The sequence below is a fragment of the Erpetoichthys calabaricus genome, chromosome 18 (genome assembly GCF_900747795.2).
Source record: "Erpetoichthys calabaricus chromosome 18, fErpCal1.3, whole genome shotgun sequence".
NCBI classification, from domain to species: Eukaryota; Metazoa; Chordata; class Cladistia; order Polypteriformes; family Polypteridae; genus Erpetoichthys; species Erpetoichthys calabaricus.
In genome coordinates, this window is record NC_041411.2 from 78,681,575 (window position 1) to 78,697,527 (window position 15,953).

Sequence of the window (15,953 nt, forward strand, 5' to 3'; positions counted from 1 at the left end):
TCAGTCCATTAAATGTAGTTTTAAAGTTGTCAATGAAGGACAGGAGAGAATATCAGTCAGCTATGTGGATTACCTGTGGCTTGCTCTTGTGAAGCGCAGTTGTACGGATGAAAACGCTTTCTAGTAGTGAGCCACTGTAAGACCAGTTTCTTGTTTTGCCTGTGTAAATAAAGCAAATCCATCCTCTGAAATGTTCATTTTGTTAAAATAGTTTCATTTTTTGATTAAATTTGCATTTAAACTTACCATTCTCATTAATGATTTCTTCTACATGTGAACTTAATAAAAAAAAAAGAAAAAAAAGTTACGACATGATAAAACTAAAGGCTGACAAAGTGGAAATAAGTCTTCAAAAGATAGATAGATAGATAGATAGATAGATAGATAGACAGCAACCTAGGATGATTTATGGTGTGACTCTATAACAATGCACTTGGCGTAGTCGGCAGGATTTGTGCTATAGACAGGTGGTGTTGCCATTAGATAGATAGATAGATAGATAGATAGATAGATAGATACTTTATTAATCCCAAGGGGAAATAGAAAAAGTTAAACATTTTTCTCTTTCATTGCAGCACCTTCCATCTTCATTACAAGTATACATTCATCCTACTTACACCTCAGCCAAACCAGACTGATCAGCTCATCCGCAGAAAGGCAATTAACAGTATCTCACAAACGTGTGTGCACACCTAAGTGAAAAATGTCCAAATTGTGCCCAAAGTGTCAATATTTCGTGTGGCCACCATTATTTTCCAGCACTGCCTTAACTCTCTTGGTCATGGAGTTCACAAGAGCGTCACAGGTTGCCACTGGAATCCTCTTCCACTCCTCCATGACGGAGCTGGTGGATGTTAGAGACCTCGCGCTCCTCCACCTTCCCCACAGATGCTCAGTAGGGTTTAGGTCTGGAGACATGCTTGGCCAGTTCAGCACCTTTACCCTCAGTTTTTTTAGCAAGGCCGTGGTGGTCTCGGAGGTGTGTTTGGGGTTGTTATCCTGTTAGAATACTGCCCTGCGGCCCAGGGAGGGGATTGTGCTAACTAGGAAAAGAAAATCCAAGCACATTTCTCCAGTTTTGATGTCACTACACTGGTTACCTTTGTAATTCAAAAATTTACTTTAAAATACTGCTTATGGTTTATAAAGCCTTAAATAATCTCGCTCCATTTTATATATTGGAATGTCTGACACCTTATATTCCAAATCACAACCTCAGATCCTCAAATGAGTGTCTCCTTAGAATTCCAAGAGCAAAACTTAAAAGAAGTGGTGAGGCGGGCGGCCTTCTGCTGTTATGCACCTAAAATCTGGAATAGCCTGCCAATAGGAATTCGCCAGGCTAATACAGTGGAGCACTTTAAAAAACTGCTGAAAACACATTATTTTAACATGGCCTTCTCATAACTTCACTGTAATTTAATCCTGATACTCTGTATATTCAATTCATTATAATAACTATTCATGGTGGCTCTAAAATCCGTACTCACCCCTACTCTCTCTTCTTTTTCTTTTCCCGGTTTTGTGTGGTGGCGACCTGCACCACCACCACCTAATCAAAGCACCGTGATGTTCCAACATTGATGGATTAAAAGCCAGAAGTCTACATGACCATCATCATCAAGTTCTTCCAGTGGGAACCTTAAATACACTTCCTGGCCAAAAAAAAAGGTCACACACTCTAATATTTCGTTGGACTGCCTTTAGCTTTGATTACGGCACGCATTTGCTGTGGCATTGTTTCAATAAGCTTCTGCAATGTCACAAGATTTAGTTCCATCCAGTGTTGCATTAATTTTTCACCAAGATCTTACATGATGGGTGCATCACTTCATCTGCCTCTCTTCTTACCCTGATGCGCCCATCACTCTGGAACAGGGTAAATCTGGACTCATCAGACCACATGACCTTCTTCCATTGCTCCAGAGTCCAATCTTTATGCTCCCTAGCAAATTGAAGCCTTTTTTTCCGGTTTGCCTCACTGATTAGTGGTTTTCTTACTGCTACACAGCTGTTCAGTCCCAATCCCTTGAGTTCCCTTCGCATTGTGTGTGTGGAAATGCTCTTACTTTCACTATTAAACATAGACCTGAGTTCTAATGTTGTTTTTCTTCGATTTGATTTCACCAAACGTTTAAGTGATCGGCGATCACGATCATTCAGGATTTTTTTCCTGCCACATTTCTTCCTCAAAGACGATGGGTCCCCACTATCCTTCCAGTTTTTAATAATGCGTTGGACAGTTCTTAACCCAATTTTAGTAGTTTCTGCAATCTCCTTAGATGTTTTCTCTGCTTGATGCATGCCAATGATTTGACCCTTCTCAAACAGACTAACATCTTTTCCACGACCACGAGATGTGTCTTTCGACATGGTTGTTTAAGAAATGAGAAGCAACTCATTGCACCAGTTGGGGTTAAATAACTTGTTGCCAGCTGAAAGATAATCGCCCATGCAGTAATTATCCAATAGGAGGCGCTCGTACCTATTTGCTTAGTTAAATCCAGGTGGCGACTTTTCTTTTGGCCAGGCAGTGTACAAAGAGGACTATTTCATTTATGTTAGGTAGAATGCCCAGAGGGGGCTGGTCAGGTGGTCTCGTGGCCTGGTACCCCTGCAGATTTTATTCTTGTTCTCTCCAGCCGTCTGGAGTTTTTTTTTTTTTTTTTTTCTGTCCCCCCCCCTGGCCATCTGACCTTACTCTAACTCTATGTCAATTAGTGTTGTCTTATTTTAATTCTTACTTTGTCTTTTATTTTTCTTTTCTTCATCATGTAAAGCACTTTGAGCTACATTTTTTGTATGAACAAATGTTGTTATTGTTGTGCTCTGCTTCAGTAGGTCACAGTACATGTTGGCATTCATGGTGCCCTCGATGAACTATAGCTCACCAGTGCCGGCAACACTCATGCAGCCCCAAACCATGACACTCCCACCACCATGCTGGACTGTAGGCAAGACACACTTGTCTTTGTACTCCTCACCTAGTTGCCACCACACACGCTTGACACCATCTGAACCAAATAAGTTGATCTTGGTCTCATCAGACCACAGGACATGGCTCCAGTAATCCATATCCTTAGTCTGCTTGTCTTTCTTGTGCATCATTTTTAGAAGAGACTTCCTTCTGGGATGATAGCCATGCAGACCAATGTGATGCAGTGTACAGCGGGCGTGTGGTCTGAGCACGGACAGGCTGAGCCCTGCAGCAATGCTGGCAGCACTCATACGTCTATTTTCAAAAGACAACCTCTGGATATGACGCTGAGCACGTGGCACTCAACTTTTTTGGTCGACTATAGCGAGGCCTGTTCTGAGTGGAACCTGTCCTGTTAAACCGCTGTATGGTCTTGGCCACCGTGCTGCAGCTCAGTTTCAGGGTGTTGCCAATCTTCTTGTATCTGAGGCCATCTTTATATAGAGCGACAATTCTTTTTTTCAGATCCTCAGAGAGTTCTTTGTCATGAGGTGCCATGTTGAACTTCCAGTGTCCAGTATGAGTGTGAGAGCGATACCACCAAATTTAACACACCTGAGACCTTGTAACACGAACGAGTCACATGACACCGGGGAGGGAAAATGGCTAATTGGGCACAATGTGGACATTTTTCACTTAGGGGTGTACTCACTTTTGTTGCCAGCATTTTAGACATTAATGGCTGTGTGTTGAGTTATTTTGAGGGGACAGCAAATTTACACAAGCTGTACACGGACTACTTTACATTGGAGCAAAGTGTCAGATCTTCAGTGTTGTCCCAGGAAAAGATATCATAAAATATTTACAAAAATGTGAGTGGTGTACTCACTTTTGTGAGATACTGTATGTCCTCTTGTGGCTCGAGGTTCAGACTTTAAACCCCAGGATTGTTGGTATTTGATTCATTGTGTAAACTTGTTTACGACAAATAACTTGTTAGTATCATATTGTGAACAAAAACATGTAAAGAAATCCTAACGTATCTTCATCTTGTAAATTGCCCTTTCTTGCCTGACAGTCCATTCTCCACGACACCATAGGCTCACCCACCTGCATATCTCTGAGGTTAACTCTTAACAGGGATGGCTGGATGGTATTGAAAGCGCTGGAAAAATGCAAAAACACAATCCTCATTGTGCTACCAGCTTGATCTAGATTGGAGTCTTGTGGAGTCTTGTGGAGCATATGATTACATCTACCACTCCAATCATCAGTGGCTTAATAATAATCAGGTCAGGACAGGTTGAGGACTGTGCACTGGTACAGCACGTTGCCGCACCCACCACATGACGAAACAGCTCCAGATCCTAGTTAGTAACCCACCAGGCAGACACGTGGACCAGTCCCATCCTCCATGTGCCACAGCCAGGTGTTACGTGGGTGTCCCCTTGGCCTGGTCCAGTCACTTGGGTCCTCAACAATGAGGATCCTGAGAGCCGGATCACCCTTGAGGAATCGCGCCACATGGCCGTAGTGCCGTATCTGACACTCCCTCACAACGCAGGTCATGTGCCTCATTCGGGACTCCGTGAGCAACACAAAGTCAAACCAACAGTACCCAAGGATTCTCCGAAGAGACACACATAATAATAATAATAATAATAATAATAATAATAATAATAGATTTGATTTATATAGCGCCTTTCCCATGCTCAAGGTACTTCACAGAGTTTAAGAAGAACGGCAGGGTATACAGTACATAGGATTGTATTAAACCAAAAAAATAAATAAAGAAGAGTAAGATAGTAATTCAGAGAAAAACGATAGTAAAATGATAGTAAAAAAGATAGTAATTCTCGCACACACACACACACACACAGGGTACATGAGTATCTTGACAGAGACGTAAACTGAGAGAAGGGTAATAAAGTCAGGTAGATCTAAAAGCCTTCCTGAACAGATGAGTTTTGAGTTGTTCATGGAGTCAGCTGATCTCATTAATTTTGGTAGGTCATTCCAGAGTCTGCACATGAAGGAGTCCAGTTTTCGTCTCAGGTCACCGGATAGCGTCCATGTCTCACAAACAGGAAGCACCAGGACTTTAAAGATTTGGACCTTTGTTGTTTTGCACAGATATCGGGAGTGCCGCACACCCCTTTCCAGCAACCTTGTGAACCCCCATCCAAATACTGACTTCATAGGAAGAGTCACCAGAGTCATGAATGTCACTGCCGAGGTCAGTAAACCTCTCAATGACGAGGTCGACACTCTCTCCGCAGACAGACACACTGCTGATGGCCGTGCCCAAGAGATCATTAAAGGCCTGGCTCTTGGTTTTCATCAGGACACTCGCAATCTCAGACACTCAGACCCCTCACTCAGTCTCTCGAGACCCCCAATCAGAGTCTCCATTGACTCCACGAAGATCACAGCATCGTCAGTAAAGTCAAGATCCGTGAATCTTTCTTCACCAACAGATGCCCCACAGCCGCTGGACCCCACGACACTCTCTCCGCAGACAGGCAAAGACCTGAAGCATACAGCCAAAAAAAAATACACTAGAGTGGCTTTGGGACAAATCTCTGACTGACCTTGAGTGGCTTAGCTGAAGCCCAGGCATAAACCCCATAGGACATGTATGGGGAGTCCTGAAGATGGCAGTTTACAGACACTTCCCATCCAGTCTAACAGAACTTCAGAAAATCTGCCGGGAACAATTGGACAAACTGCCCAAATCCAGTTGTGCAAAGGAGATCTGAACCTGGAATTGCTACCAAAGGGTCTGAATACTTATATGAATGAGAGATTTCAGTTTTTGATTTTTAATACATTTACTAACCTTTCTGAGACCTTGTTTTCTCTTTTTCATTGGGAATTACTGAGTGTAGATTCATGGGCGAAAATGGCAAATTTATCCATTTCAAATTAATTCTACAATACAATAATGTAAGCAAAATGTGAAGGGGTCTGAATACTTTATGAATCCACTGTATACATTTGTAACATGGTTCCTGAGAATGTAATGATAAAATCATCACTGAGGTTCTTTTAAAACAAGAAAGTGCGAAATGGGTTGACATGGGTAATGGTGTGGTAAGTATGCCCATCATAACTAAACAGGTACAGTCATATGACAAAGTTTGGGAACCCCTCTTAATTCTTTGGATTTTTGTTTCTCATTGGCTGAACTTCCTTTTAATATCTGACATGCCTTATGGACATAGTAGGATTTCAGCAGTGACATTAAGTTTATTGGATTAACAGAAAATATGCAACATGCATCATAACCAAATTAGACAGGTGCATAAATGTGGGCACCCCAACAGAGATATGACATCAATACTTAGTTGAGCCTCCTATTGTAAATCTAACAGCCTCTAGACACTGTCCTCCTATAGCCTCTGATGAGTGTCTGATTCTGGATGGAGGTATTGTTGACCATTCTTCATACCAAATCTCTCTAGTTCAGTTCAATTTGATGGACAGCCTGCTTCAAATCATCCCATAGGTTTTCGATGATATTCAAGTCAGGGGACTGTGACGGCCATTCCAGAACATTGTACTTCTCCCTCTGCATGAATGCCTTTGTAGATTTCGAACTGTGTTTTGGGTCATTGTGTTGTTGGAATATCCAACCCCTGCGTAACTTCAACTTTGTGACTGATGCTTGAACATTATCCTGGAGAATTTGTTGATATTGGGTTGAATTCTTCCGACGCTCGACTTTAACAAGGGCCCCAGTCCCTGAGCTAGCCACACAGCCCCACAGCATGATGGAACCTCCACCAAATTTGACAGTAGGTAGCAGGTGTTTTCTTGGAATGCGGTGTTCTTCTTCCGCCATGCAAAGCATTTTTTGTTATGACCAACTAACTCAATTTTTGTCTCATCAGTCCAAAGCACTTTGTTCCCAAATGAATCTGGCTTGTCTAAATGAGCATCGGCATACAACAAGCGACTCTGTTTGTGGCGTGAGTACAAAAAGGGCTTCTTTCTCATCACCCTGCCATACAGATGTTCTGAATTGTAGAACGATGTACAGATACACCATCTGCAGCAAGATGTTCTTGCAGGTCTTTGGAGGTGATCTGTGGGTTGTCTGTAACCATTCTCACAATCCTGCTCATATGCCGCTCCTGTATTTTTCTTGGCCTGCCAGACCTGCGCAACTGTGCCTGTGGCCTTCCATTTCCTGATTCCATTCCTTACAGTTGAAACTGACAGTTTAAACCTCTGAGATGGCTTTTTGTAGCCTTCCCCTAAACCAGGAGACTCAACAATCTTTGTTTTCAGATCTTTTGAGAGTTGCTTTGAGGATCCCATGCTGTCGCTCTTCAGAGGAGAGTCAAAGGGAAGGAAGCACAACTTGTAATTGACCACCTGAAATACCTTTATATCTCATGATGGACACACCTGTCTATGAAGTTCAAGGCTTAATGAGCTCATCACACCAAGGAATCAGCATTGAGCAGTGACAGGCATTCAAATCAGCAAAATGACAAGGGGACCCACATTTGCGCACAGCCAGTTTTTCACATTTGATTTCATTTCATACAACTAAATACTGCGTCACTAAAAATCTTTGTTCGGAAAACACTGCAGTACTCCGATGTTCCTAGGAAATGAAAGACAGACCACTGTTATCTTTACTGTTGAAAGGAGAGTCAATTATAATGCAGGCTGAGAGGGGTTCACAAACTTTTTCATATGACTGTATACACAGCAATGTTCAGCCCACCAAGCATAAAGTCAGCTGTCAAATATAAAGCTGGCTTAAAAGGAGGTTACACAAGGAAATAGGAAGAGCTGGATTAGAAGACGAAAGATGTTGAAATGCGCTGCGCTCCAGAGGAATTATCCGCTTGTGCTTTCTAATCAGCCTAGCTGTCTGGGACTCACTGACGTGATGGCAACCCGCCCTTACGTAATAGCTGGATATGGTCTACTCTAGTGGGACACCCTTTAGCGTACTTTAATAAAATATTCCTAAGAAGTCACCTAGAAGACTGGAAGGTGGATGACTGTTTTCATGTTTTTTCTCCTTTATTTTATATCTCTGTTCGGTGTCAGAGAGCTAGATAAGTCAGTGTCTCTAAAGGCAATGCCATCCTGCTTAAAACCATATTGTATCACAAAATGAAATCTCTTAATGCAAGATTAAACACATCACATGCTCCAGCTGGCCTACATAGTACCCCTTATCTCCATCTGGACTTCACTGAGAGGAGAGAGATGGCCATATCAGCAATATGCTGCAAATTAAAGAAATCTTATACTGAAATCTCTACTCCAAGCACTTGCAATTCTTTTTTATGTTGACATTTTCTGCATTTTTTTGTCACTGAACAGCAGGCTTGTCATTGGGGGAGAGGGACAAAGAAAGAAAAGCTCATGGTCAGAAATTAGGGTGGGTGCATTCACTTCTTCAGGTTCCTGGAAGTCCCACCAAAGCTTTACCTGAAATAGTGGGGGCTGAGACGGCACTGAGAACTTCATTATTCAACTAACTCTGTGACCTTCGGGGAAAACAGCCTGCAGTTCCCAAAACGTATTACCTTTCACATTTAGACTGTACACGTTACTTTCTTTACTCTGACTTGTGCCAGTCTAATTTCCAATCAAGCAGTTTGTTTGGAAATGTAAGATAGTTACTTCTCAATTACTAAGTGATTGCTCATTTGTTTTTATTTTTATTTTTTGCTTCTTTTCATTCATTCAAATAAAGGCAAGTCAAGTAAATTTTACTTAAGTTACAAGTGTTTTGTAAGCTAAGAGAGGGAGGAGAAAGTGACGTTCACATAAATTGCCAGAGCTATTTTAAATTCCTTACACTCTACTAGCATTGTTATTGTCTCTTTATAATTTTACATTGTATATATTATTTTTTTCCTTATGATTGTTGCTCATTTAATGTCTAACCATTTGGTTATTTGGAAAATGACTATGTTAGATAGATAGATAGATAGATAGATAGATAGATAGATAGATAGATAGATAGATAGATAGATAGATAGATAGATATTAAAGGCACTATATACTATAGATAGATAGATAGATAGATAGATAGATAGATAGATAGATAGATAGATAGATAGATAGATAGATAGATAGATAGATAGATATTAAATGCACTATATACTGTAGATAGATAGATAGATAGATAGATAGATAGATAGATAGATAGATAGATAGATAGATAGATATTAAATGCACTATATACTGTAGATAGATAGATAGATATTAAATGCACTATATACTGTAGATAGATAGATAGATAGATAGATAGATAGATAGATAGATAGATAGATAGATAGATAGATAGATAGATAGATATGAAAGGCACTATATGATAGATAGATAGATAGATATTAAAGGCACTATATACTGTAGATAGATAGATAGATAGATAGATAGATAGATAGATAGATAGATAGATAGATAGATAGATAGATAGATAGATAGATATGAAAGGCACTATATGATAGATAGATAGATAGATAGATAGATAGATAGATAGATAGATAGATAGATAGATATTAAAGGCACTATATACTGTAGATAGATAGATAGATAGATATTAAAGGCACTATATACTGTAGATAGATAGATAGATAGATAGATAGATAGATAGATAGATAGATAGATAGATATTAAAGGCACTATATACTGTAGATAGATAGATAGATAGATAGATAGATAGATAGATAGATAGATAGATAGATAGATAGATAGATAGATAGATAGATATGAAAGGCACTATATGATAGATAGATAGATAGATAGATATTAAAGGCACTATATACTGTAGATAGATAGATAGATAGATAGATAGATAGATAGATAGATAGATAGATAGATAGATAGATAGATAGATAGATATGAAAGGCACTATATGATAGATAGATAGATAGATAGATAGATAGATAGATAGATAGATAGATAGATATTAAAGGCACTATATACTGTAGATAGATAGATAGATAGATATTAAAGGCACTATATACTGTAGATAGATAGATAGATAGATAGATAGATAGATAGATAGATAGATAGATAGATAGATAGATAGATAGATAGATAGATAGATAGATAGATAGATAGGTACTTTATTAATCCCAAGGGGAAATTCACATACTCCAGCAGCACCTTACTGATACAAAAAACAATATTAAATTAAAGATTGATAACAATGCAGGTAAAAACAGACAATAACTTTATATAATGTTAACGTTTACCCCCCCGGGTGGAATTGAAGAGTCGCATAGTTTGGGGGAGGAACGATCTCCTCAGTCTGTCAGTGGAGCAGGACAGTGACAGCAGTCTGTCGCCGAAGCTGCTCCCCTGTCTGGAGATGACACTGTTTAGTGGATGCAGTGGTTATGTATCTATTATACAGTGATGTGTTTTTTGTTTTATATATATTTTATATATTGTCGTACATGGCTGGGGGTCAGACCCGGCTGGGATGCCTGGAGGGACCGAGAGGTGGCATATTTGTCCTCCGGGCCACGGGGGGGCAACCGCCCTGGAGCAGAAGAGGGCCACAGAAAGGGAGCAGGGAGTTTCAAGTCCGTGGAGGCCCGTATTCACTGCCAGGGGGCGCCCTGGGCCTCATGGAGCCCAGGACTTATTCACTTCTGCCACACCCATGGAGGTCGATCCTTCCAGGATCACCCGGAGTGCTTCCAGGTGCTCTCCTGACACTTCCACCACACCAGGATGTGACGTCAGGTAGAGCACCTGGAGCTCATCCGGGTAGGAATAAAAGAGGCCGCCTCCCTCCTATCAGGGAGCTGGAGTCGGGAGCAGGAGCAGGACGAAGCTCCTGGAGAGAGAGGACAGGTGGCCCAGGGACGAGGAGAGAGAAGGCCCAGGAGAAGGGTGACTGGGGCTACAGGCACTGTGAGTTGTGTGGGACTGTGTTGTGTTGTGGAGAAGAAAATAAAGAAGAGATTTGTATAAAGATGTGATCTTTGACTGGTGGTGTCCGGGCAAATATCACAATGGCGCCCGAACAGGGATGGGCTGCTTAGACAGACGGGTCTTCACTGGCGATGGGGCAATGTGGCACGCCCAGACGGGATGCCCAGGAGGACAGGAGGAGGGCTCATGCCTCCTCCGGATCACGAGGGAGCGACCAACCTGGTTCCTTTGGAGGCCACGGGTACAGAACTGGGAAGCTCAACCCTGTAGGGGCCCGTGGTCACCGCCAGGGGGCGCCCCAGTGCTTGAAGAGCCCTGGACCTCAGCACTTTCGCCACACCCAGAATCGAACCTCGAACGTCAGCGGCGAAGCCCCTAACGCTGCGCTACGGCGTGTGGTTCATTCAGACTACGAATGCTATGAATGTAATTACCCCGATCTACATGCTGTCAAATGAATGAACCACACGCTGTAGCGCAGCATTAGGGGCTTCGCCGCTGACGTTCGAGGTTCGATTCCCGAGAGGGGATGCAGTGAGTGTGTATGCCTGATGAGCCCAGAATTAGGGCGAAACACGTGTCACGTACTTTTTGCATTATTTGACAGTAAAACTATTTCAACCATTCTATTATCTGCTTCTCGCAACTGAAAGAGGGCACCGTGGCGGATGTTAGCCGACTTGCTGACCAACCACAAGTGTTACCTGGTAGGTAACCACCCATACAATCAGATTGTGATTCAGACTATGAATGCTAAGAATATATATATATATATATATATATATATATATATATATATATATATATATATATATACTGCAATAGCAGCCAGAATAGGACAGATGACCACACCTCTCTCTACAGAACTTGGCAGTCCTGCTCTCAAATAGGATGATGGACCTTTACATGCCCAGAAGACCCATGTAATGGTAGGATGGGGGATCACCTATTAGGGCTGTTGACTCCCCCTATGCACCAGGTGGCAACTTCCCTTTGTTGGATTGCCAATGTGCATACCCGTGGGGCAACGTGAGGATTGTAGGCCGATTGGGCATCCCTGTGGATGTGGCTGCGGATTGATTTTCAATGTAGTAGAAAATAGGCCTGAACTGAGCAGGTTATGAGTTCATACAGGGTTTCAGAAAGACTTGGTGACTGAACCTGCAACCAGTAATTTTTTACTGCATCCTTTGAAAGTACAGAACTCTCATGGCACTATATACTGTAGTATGGGTGAGGGACACTCGGTTCCAAATATCGAGAACTACACAGGTACAGTAGGTGCAGTAAGTCACTCAGTTTTACACAGCGATCCCAGAGTGGGGATTGAACTGGCAGATGTATGGTTTTATAAGGCTCATTTCTATACTGAAATCCATTTGCAAGTTATACAAAAACTGACTTTAATGCACCTTTTCTACAATTGAAGGTGGTTGTGACTAAACCTGCAAATGTTTCATTTTTATTGTAGGCTGTCCAAAGGCAATTTACAGTTACGACATTTTTTTTATAATGTGCACACCTTAAAGTAGTGTCAGATAAAGAGGCTCACTTACATTAACCCACAGAGTCAGAGGAGAGGATGGAAAGGACGGACCTTGCATTGTCTAATACTGAGCCACTTGAGGGGCCATACTGTCTAGCATACTCCACTGGACAGACTACAACCAAATTTTTGGGTTGCCTGAATTCACAGGAAAAAAAAGGTTTAAAGTTCAGTTTGTTCAGATATATTATAAAACCTCCACTTATCACGAACTGAAATCAGATTAGTTTTCTTCTTGTATTGTGAGTTAAAAATGATACAGAGCATTGCATTTACACTAGTGTCCTATAATACGAAACCTTGTGTTTCAAATGTAATAGTTTACACAGCGATATAAAGTTAACTTGCAATGAATGAAATCACTTACCTTCTGTCCACTACAGGAGGCACTTGGTTCTGTGATATTGAAAATGTGATCAAAACGAGAAACGTCATAAAAAAAGCTTCTGCTGTCCTGTATTTTGCCATGGAGACAAACAGTTCAGGTTGGGCCAGAGGAAGCTTCTCTTTTAAGCTGCTTTGATAATGTAGCCTAACCCTTAAAGCACTGATGGGCAGGGAGGCTGGCCAATAGTCATCTGGAGATGACCTAACATGCATCTCGGAATACCCATTAAAAGACGGCATTAGTTGCACTGTTTGCCTGTGTTTATTTTTGCATGTTGCAATTAGGGCAGTATTTTTAACCCGCTTAAGGGGACTTAAACTTTGGCAGTTACATTAGCAACCATGATCTCCATTAATATCAGAGCTAACTGGCAAAAATTAATAGAGGAGAAACTACTGAATAAAAATGACTTAAGATTTTTCCTTGACGGACTTTGTTTTGCACCCTGGATGTGCAGAACAGACTCCATCAGGTTCAAGCTGGTTGAACCTAAATGCTTTAAAAAAATACTAAAATTGGGCTTTTAGTTGCACAATATTACTAAGAAACCGAATTTCAGGAGAAAACTGACTGCAGATAGTGTAGCCCTTTAATGGCTCAAGTGTAAATTAGGAAGCACATGGTTAACATTATAGCCACCCACTACTAAACTCTTTATGTGCCATTGTGGCTGTCTGTAGTTTGCTTATTCACTTTTCTTATCTCTCTATTATAAAAAAAAAAATCTTGGAAGGCTTGAAAGGAGACGATACGTGATTTTCTCAGAGACACTTTTCACGTCCCACGAGAGACACTTTAGAACATTAGAACAATCGAGACGAGAACAGGCCATTCAGCCCAACAAAGCTCACCAGTCCTATCCACTTATTTCTTCAAGTCGAGTTTTGAAAGTCCCTAAAATCTTCCTGTCTACCACACGACTTGGTCGCTTATTCCAAGTGTCTATCATTCTTTGTGTAAAGAAAAGCTTCCTAATGTTTGTGTGAAATTTCCCCTTCACAAGTTTCCAACTGTGTCCCCGTGTTCTTGATGAACTCGTTTTAAAGTCACCGTCTCGATCCACTGCACTAATTCCCTTCATAATTTTAAACACTTCAGTCAGGTCTCCTCTTCATCTCCATTGAAGGCTCAGCTCTTTTAATCTTCCCTCATAACTCATCCCCTGTAGCCCTGGAATCAGCCTTGTCACGCTTCTCTGGACCTTTTCTAGTGCTGTTATGTCCTTTTGTAGCCTGGAGACCAAAACTGCACACAGTACTCAAGATGAGGCCTCACCAGTGTGTTATAAATGTTGAGCAGAACCTCCTAGGCATAACTTTAACGTCCCGCGAGACAAGGCAGTGAGACAAATGGACAGCTGCTGTACAAGCTTTTAAATGATCAACACGCAGTGTGACAAGGAGAACACGCAGCTCGGCAGCAGCAGCAAGCCAGCAGCTGATCCGACCGCATCTCCTTAACGTGCATTCAGTCCCCCCATCCTTTCACAACGTGAGCGGCAGAGATGCAAATTGGCTGGTGCATACCTCGTCCTTGGGGGGAGGGTGGGCAAGTGAAGCGAGCAGGGGGCCCCTAGTATTTAAAAAAAAATAAAAAAGGAAGGGTCCAATCGGGATCATTAAGCCTTTTTCTCTATAGATTAACTTACAGTCAATAGGATCACAAAGGTATCACTGGGGACAGTAACTTTTTTTCATTAAACAGATAATGTGAAATATAAAATACTAAACTGGAGGATACAGAGAAAATGTCAACAGGAATAACGTCACAAACCGATGAGACAAAAACAGGAAGAACGTGAGAAAATGTCAAAATATGGATCAGGGAAACCTTGCTATATAAAGCCAAAGCCAGAAGTAATAGAGAAAACATATCCTGGAAATATGAGAAGCTATTTAATGAGCCTCGGAACTCAAGTATTGGATGACTGCAGTAAGTCTTCTTAAAAAGTAGGACAGAACTGGCTTCAGATGGCTAAAGAGTAACTGTGGTAACGAAAGCATGGCTAAGTAAGTTCATGGATACTGCCAGTCACTAAGGCACTACCAGCTCTGACTACACAAAAACTGTTCATCCACCCATATTCTAACTTTGAGTCCCCAGTTAAACTAACCTGAAAGTCTTTGAGATCTGGGAGAAAAAAACTTGTTTTGATACTGAACAGACTCCATATAGGCATTTCATTTAGCTCTCATTTTATCAGTCGATCTGCGTTCCTACCCTCACCTGTGGTCATGAGCTATGGGTAGTGACCAAAAGAATGAGATCATGAATACAAGCAGCTGAAGTGTTTGGATTCAGCGGGTTGGAAAATGGATGGATGGATGAAATGAGTTTCCGTGTCTGGGGCTTTCCCTTAAAGATAGGGTGAGAAGCTTGGTCATCCGGGAGGAGCTCAGAGTAGAGCCACTGCTCCTCCGCATCGAGAGGAGTCAGATGAGGTGGCTTGGGCATGTCTAACCTGGAGGAGGCCCCGGGGAAGACCCAGGACACGCTGGAGGGACTATGTCTCTCGGCTGGCCTGGAAACGCCTCGGGATTCCCTCAGAAGAGCTAGTAGAAGTGGCCGGGGAGAGGGAAGTCTTGGTATCTCTACTCAAGCTGCTGCCCCTGCATGGATGGATGGATTGATGGATGGATGGATGGATGTGAATAATAAATAGTATGCAAGTTAAAGATGTTAAAGATAATGATCATTTTATTTTCTAGCATTAAAATGTTAGTATATTAATAGATATTCAAGAATTTCAAATGATAATTAATGATGAGGATGGTATGGTATGACCGGTGTCAGGACAACAGTCTTCACCTGCATGTCAGCAAGACAGACGGTGGACTAAACCGCAGAGGCACTACAGTATAACTCCCCCAAGTATTAACAGTACAGTGGTGGTGAGAGGGTGGACAGTTTCAGATACCTTGGCGCCTGCGTCACAGAGAACTTGACCTAGTCCAAGCACATTGACACCTTGGTGAAGAATGCACAACAACAACTTTACCACCTCATACGCCTTAGGGATTTTAGGCCGTCCTGCAGGATACTAAAGAACTTCTACCAATCCACCACAGAAAGTATTACCGCCTAGTTTGGAAACAGTACGTAGCAGGACTGCCAGGTTCAACAGAGAGAGGTGTGGTCTCATCTGAACACATTACTGGGCGTGCACAAATCTAAATTTC

General features: G+C 41.8%; 1 long non-coding RNA gene across 1 annotated transcript; it reads right to left on the reverse strand.

Moving 5' to 3' along the window:
* Positions 1-73: 73 nt before the first annotated feature.
* LOC127526214 (uncharacterized) lies at positions 74-12,881 on the reverse strand. The gene is made up of 3 exons (XR_007933852.1): positions 12,754-12,881; positions 247-278; positions 74-159 (listed from the first exon to the last, which is right to left on the reverse strand). It is a non-coding gene; the product is annotated as an uncharacterized LOC127526214 (long non-coding RNA).
* Between the last annotated feature and the right edge of the window lie 3,072 nt (positions 12,882-15,953).